Here is a 7,296-nt window from a genome sequence, read left to right on the forward strand (position 1 = left end):
AACTGTTCTGAGAATTTACATACCCTAACAAATGCAGCAAAAAAAAAAAAAGTATCAACTTCCCCATCTTGCACAGACTGTAACAGCCAGTTGCAATAACAACATTGAGCAACAGTAACTGAGTTCCTCAGCTCATGACTCCTGTTACTTCGTATGGTTTCAATTTCAGTTTGTACACAGCTCTGAGAGCGGATGCTCGATACACCAGTCTGAAATGGAAAACAGCACTGAGATTTTCTCACACTTCTTTCCAAGGCCTCCCCTGTCTCATCTAGTTAATTTTTGGTTAAGACATTAGGTTATCTTAGCCTTTGTTTGTTTGAAACAAATCCACACCCTTGAAATTTCTTCAATAATCTGCATATGATCCAATCATTGGGAACATGCACACCAAGAGCCGGCCAGAGTGGCCGAGCGGTTAAAGGCGCTACAGTCTGGAACCGCACTACCGCTACGGTCGCAGGTTCGAATCCTGCCTCGGGCATGGATGTGTGTGATGTCCTTAGGTTAGTTAGGTTTCAGTAGTTCTAAGTTCTAGGGGACTTATGACCACAGTAGTTGAGTCCCATAGTGCTCAGAGCCATTTGAACCGTTTTTGCACACCAAGAAATTTTCATATGAATTCAAGCTGACATTCCACATATGATCAATATTGTGGACCTGGCCATGGTTATGGACTAAAAAATTTTACATGAGGAACCAAGGCCCAATGGAGATTGTTAAAACCAGACACCCCAAGGCTGTATTACTTAAAGACTCTGGTACTGGAGAGAGAGAACAAAGGTCTATGTAATGCAGAACATATATGTAAATGTTGATTACTGCAAACAAAGCAAGAAACAAATAAGATAAATGTAAATAAAATAGCAAATTTAGTAAGCGAGACAACACGAGATTAGTGGGCTACATTAGTGCAAAAATCGAAAAACAGCATAAATGACATAAAAGCAAGGAGTTTATGCTATCAGACACGAACAGATACAAATCAGGGTATTATAACCAATGTGGTAGACCACACAAGTGACAACTACGAAAAGTTAATGGTGCATATTTAAATTTGCAAATTAAAAGAAAAAGAGAATACGTAAAATGGTTCCTGGTTTTCAGAAAACGTAAGAAAAAACTGAAGTGCCAGTTACTGAAATACACGAAGTTGACCCCAGAACAATTAATCATGGCAAATTCAGTTTATTATAAACTTGAAACACAGGCAGAGAAATCCGCAAAGAGATGATATACGAGGGGGGACCCAAAAGAAACCGGACTCCGAGGGCACTGCCACTCGTAGATGTAGTGCAGGGTTCTCACGCTAGATGGTGTTAGTAGAGACCTTCATGAAACAGCTGTGCAGACAGCGTCAGTGTAGAGCTGAACGTGCAAGTGTGCTATTGTGTTTCTCAGACTGTTGGCGGGTTACCTCTGCAAAGTCGTTATGGCAACTTTAAAAGAACAAAGAGGGTGTGTGAAATTTTGTTTACTGCTTAAAAAAGCTTCAGTGGAGACACACCAAATGCTTCATGAAGCTTTCCAGGAGGATGCTATGAGCCACACACAGGTTTTCGAGTGGTTTGGGCGCTTTAAACATGGTGAGATGTGTGTCGAAGACCAAGCTCGTTCTGGAAGCCCTTCAACATCGCGAAATGAGGAGAACATTGAAAAGGTCCGCCAAAAGATCAACGAGGATTGTCGCCAAACGATTGACCAAATTTCAGCAGAGACAGGAATCAGTTGGAGCTCGTGCCAGCGGATTTTGAGTGAGGATTTGCACATGAGACGTGTTGCTGCTAAATTTGTTCCGCGCCTTCTCACACAGGAGCAAAAAACCATCCGCCTGAATGTGTGTCAGGACTTGAAAACAGACATTGCATGTGATCCAAACTTCTTGAACAAAGCCATTACAGGGGATGAGAGTTGGTGTTATGGGTATGACCCAGAAACCAGGCAAGCGTCAAGCCAGTGGAGGACTCCCAACTCTCCCAGACCAAAAAAGCAAGCAAGTGAGGTCAAACGTGAAGACGATGATCATTGTCTTTTTTGTTGTTTGTGGAATTGTGCATCGGGAATTTGTACCCCCTGGCCAGACTGTTAACCAGCACTTTTACTTGGATGTTTTAAGGTGTCTGCGAAAAGGATGTGAGGAGCAAATGCCCGAAACTTTGGCGATCAGGTGACTGGTTTCTGCATCACGACAACGCTCCAGCACACACGGCCTTACGAGTGACCCACTATTTGGCATCTCAGAGGTGATCTGTCGTTCCCCACACTCCGTATTCGCCAGACCTAGCCCTGTGCGACTTTTTCCTATTTCCACGAATGAAAAAAAAACGCTAGAAGGGGAATGTTATGACGATGTGGAGACGGTAAAAACAGCTTCGCAAAGGGCACTGGGCAATATCAAACTTGAAGAGTTCCAAACATGCTTCCAACAGTGGGAAAAGAGACTTTACAAGTGCATCGCATGTAATGGAGAGTATTTTGAAGGTGACTGAAGTAATTTTGTAAAAAGGTTCATCAATAAATTTTTTATGACAACAATCCGGTTTCTTTTGGGTTCCCCCTCGTAGGTGTTAGCAGTTAAAATAAATAGACACAAACATTAATAGTCATTAAAGAGAAGTTGATATCATGGTTCATTAACCAAAATATTACTATAATTATCCTGCCTAAAGGTAGCTTAGGAACTGTCAATGTCATGCTCCACTAACAATGGAAAAAGCTAATTGAATATAATCCACATCTACATCTACATGGATACTCTGCAAATCACTTTAAGTGCCTGGCAGAGGGTTCATCAAACGACCTTCACAATTCTCTATTATTCCAATCTTGTATAGGGCACGGAAAGAATGAATATCTGTATCTTTCCGTACGACCTCTGATTTCCCTTATTTTATTGTGGTGATCATTCCTCCCTATGTAGGTCGGTGCCAACAAAATATTTTTGCATTAGGAGGAGAAAGTTGGTGATTGGAATTTCGTGAGAAGATTCTGTCGCAACGAAAAACGCCTTTCTTTTAATGATTTCCAGCCCAAATCCTGTATCATTTCTGTGACACTCTCTCCAATATTTCGTGATAATACAAAACATGCTGCCTTTCTTTGAACTTTTTCGATGTACTCCTTCAGTCCTATCCGGTAAGGATCCCACACCGCGCAGCAGTATTCTAAAAGAGGACGGACAAGCGTAGTGTAGGCAGTCTCCTTAGTACGTCTGTCACATTTTCTAAGTGTCCTGCCAATAAAATGCAGCCTTTGGTTAGCCTTCCCCATAACATTTTCATAATTGTAATATCTAGGTATTTAGTTGAATTTACGGCTTTTAGATTAAGACTGATTTATCGTGTAACTGAAGTTTAACGAGTTCCTTTTAGCACTCATGTGGATGACCCCACACTTTTCGTTATTTAGGGTCAACTGCCACTTTTTGCACCATTCAGATATTTTTTCTAAATCATTTTGCAGTTTGTTTTGATCTTCTGATGACTTTATTAGTCGATAAACGACAGCATCATTTGCAAACAACCAAAGATGGCTGCTCAGATTGTCTCCCAAATCGTTTACATAGATAAGGAACAGCAAAGGGCCGATAACACCACCTTGGGGAATGCCTGAAAGCACTTCTGTTTTACTCGATGACTTTCCATCAATTACTACGAACTGTGACCTCTCTGACAGGAAATCGCAACTCCAGTCACATAACTGAGACGATATTCAATAAGCACGCAATTTCACTACCAGCTGCTTGTGTGGTACAGTGTCAAAAGCTTTCTGGAAATTCAGGAATACGGAATTGATCTGAAATCCCTGGTCAATAGCACTCAGCACTTCATCTGAATAAAGAGCTAGTTGTGCTTCACAGGAACAATGTTTTCCAAACCCATGTTGACTGTGTGTCAATAGACTGTTTCCTTCAAGGTAACAAGCAGAAACACATAATCTAGTACCCCTAAGGTTCTGAATATCTTGCAACAGTCTCCTAGAAGCCAAATTGTTTAATTATAAATGTTATAATGAACTATCTTGAGGTGTAAATTAACAGTATGCTCCTAATTGCTTCAATGAGGCAGCAGACATTTAATAAAGATACTTTCCATATGGATCAGAAGAGTAAAATGCAGTTCATGGTAGAAATGCAAAATAAATGGTACACAGGTTGATTTTTTCCACCATGTACAAACTCTAGGGATTCATGGAAGAGAGGATATGGAACCAGTCCGGAAATGCATGGTTCCCATGCTAGACCCCATCTATTCAATCATACATTGTTACAGAGACTGCAGTCTAATACACTCTGCACCATGCAGCCACAGTTAGAGTATACGTTGAAAATGGATTTCATGTGCCACAACGCATGCTTATATGCACTGTAGCATGTTCTGTCTCATATGTTCACATCAGCCAGGCTGTATCCGAACAGTGTCAAAGGCAGCATGAATGTACTGCTCTAGTGTTTCCACATCCAGAAAGGACTTTGCATACATGATACTTTTGAGATCACCCCACAACCAAAAATTGCATTCGTTGAGATCCATTGAATGAGCAGGCCAAGCAACTGAACCCCCTCATCTGATCCATCGACCAGGGAAGACTCGATAGAGGTTCGTCTGGATGTTAATGGCAATGTGGGCTGTAGCATCATCATGTGGCAGCCACATAAGTTCTCGAATCATCAATGGTACTTCCTCCAGCAGAGGAGGCAAAGTCACCCGCAAGAAATGCAACATGGAAGGAAGACTGGTCCCAAAATACAGTTGCCAGTTATCCCTGCCCACATATTCAGGCTGCACTGATGCTGATGATTTGCAATCACCATATCATGAGGGTTCTGCATACTATCCCACAGAAGACTGTTATGAAAGTTGAAGATACCACTCCGCATAAAGCTTTCCTTTTCTGTGAATAGGACGGATGACACAAATCCCGGAATCATTGTTGCCTGGTGAAGAGGACCAGAAAAAAGTGGTTTGAGTCTTATCTGGAAAAGAGGATGCAGGTGGTTGAAATTACAGCACCAAATATTAACCAAAAAATTAAACTAAGGTCAGATCCAAGGGAGGTCACAGTAGGAGTACCCCAAGGAAGTGTATTAGGCCCCTTACTGTTCCTCATTTACATTAATGATATTCAGGTGTCAGAGAGAAAAGCTAGAATCTTGTTATTTGCTGATGATACTAGTTTAATAGTTAGTGATATGAAGTAGTCATTGCACAGTACTGTGTACCATATCCTTCAAGATATAAAAAAATGGTTTAGTACTAACAAGCTAACACTGAATGCAAAAAAAAAAAAAACTAATTATGTGCGATATGGAAAAATAAGTGAACATGACTATCTAAATCCCACCATGGAGGGCAAACAACTTGAAAGAATACAGTGTGCAAAATTCCTGGGTATGCACATTGATGAGAAGGTTCACTGGAAGGACCATGTGGTGAGCTTAGCACTAAAGCTAAATTCAGTATGTTTTGTACCTAGAAGAATTTCAAGAGTTTGTAGTAAAGACTATACCAGATTAGTATATTTTGGCTATTTTTTAGTCCATTGCATCCTATGGGATAGTATTCTGAGGAAAAACAAATTGTCGTCTAAATGAGATTTTCAAATCACAAAAACACGCTATTCGGATAATGACCCAGAGCCCACCCCAAACACGTTATAGGCCCCTTTATAAAGCATTGAAAATTTTAACAATTCCACCATTATACATTCTGAAATGTCTGTTGGTGATCAAAAGAAATCAGGAAAAAATGAAAACCAATACAGACTACCATAATTACAATACACGGCAATGTAAAGATCTCCACATACAAGCTGTAACAAGAACCCAAAGTCAGAAACATGTATCTAATCAAGGCATCAAACTTTTTAATGCACTACCAAAACATATCAAAGAGCTGGAAAATGAGGATAAATTTAAAACTGTTATAAAGAACCACATGCTTGACACATGTTATTACAGCATAAGTGAATATCTGTGCGCAACTGTATAATAATATATGTTTAAGTTAATGTGACAAATGAAATTACATCAGTGAATATGTCTGTCAAGCACATAAGAAATTATATACACTCCTGGAAATTGAAATAAGAACACCGTGAATTCATTGTCCCAGGAAGGGGAAACTTTATTGACACATTCCTGGGGTCAGATACATCACATGATCACACTGACAGAACCACAGGCACATAGACACAGGCAACAGAGCATGCACAATGTCGGCACTAGTACAGTGTATATCCACCTTTCGCAGCAATGCAGGCTGCTATTCTCCCATGGAGACGATCATAGAGATGCTGGACGTAGTCCTGTGGAATGGCTTGCCATGCCATTTCCACCTGGCCCCTCAGTTGGACCAGCGTTCGTGCTGGACGTGCAGACCGCGTGAGACGACGCTTCATCCAGTCCCAAACATGCTCAATGGGGGACAGATCCGGAGATCTTGCTGGCCAGGGTAGTTGACTTACACCTTCTAGAGCACGTTGGGTGGCACGGGATACATGCGGACGTGCATTGTCCTGTTGGAACAGCAAGTTCCCTTACCAGTCTAGGAATGGTAGAACAATGGGTTCGATGACGGTTTGGATGTACTGTGCACTATTCAGTGTCCCCTCGACGATCACCAGTGGTGTACGGCCAGTGTAGGAGATCGCTCCCCACACCATGATGCCGGGTGTTGGCCCTGTGTGCCTCGGTCATATGCAGTCCTGATTGTGGCGCTCACTTGCACGGCGCCAAACGCGCATACGACCATCATTGGCACCGAGGCAGAAGCGACTCTCATCGCTGAAGAAGACACGTCTCCATTCGTCCCTCCATTCACGCCTGTCGCGACACCACTGGAGGGGGGCTGCATGATGTTGGGGCGTGAGCGGAAGACGGCCTAACGGTGTGCGGGACCGTAGCCCAGCTTCATGGAGACGGTTGCGAATGGTCCTCGCCGATACCCCAGGAGCAACAGTGTCCCTAATTTGCTGGGAAGTGGCGGTGCGGTCCCCTACGGCACTGCGTAGGATCCTACGGTCTTGGCGTGCATCCGTGCGTCGCTGCGGTCTGGTCCCAGGTCGACGGGCACGTGCACCTTCCGCCGACCACTGGCGACAACATCGATGTACTGTGGAGACCTCACGCCCCACGTGTTGAGCAATTCGGCGGTACGTCCACACGGCCTCCCGCATGCCCACTATACGCCCTCGCTCAAAGTCCGTCATCTGCACATACGGTTCACGTCCACGCTGTCGCGGCATGCTACCAGTGTTAAAGACTGCGAAGGAGCTCCGTATGCCACGGCAAACTGG

The sequence above is a fragment of the Schistocerca nitens genome, chromosome 5 (genome assembly GCF_023898315.1).
Source record: "Schistocerca nitens isolate TAMUIC-IGC-003100 chromosome 5, iqSchNite1.1, whole genome shotgun sequence".
In the NCBI taxonomy this organism is placed as follows: domain Eukaryota; kingdom Metazoa; phylum Arthropoda; class Insecta; order Orthoptera; family Acrididae; genus Schistocerca; species Schistocerca nitens.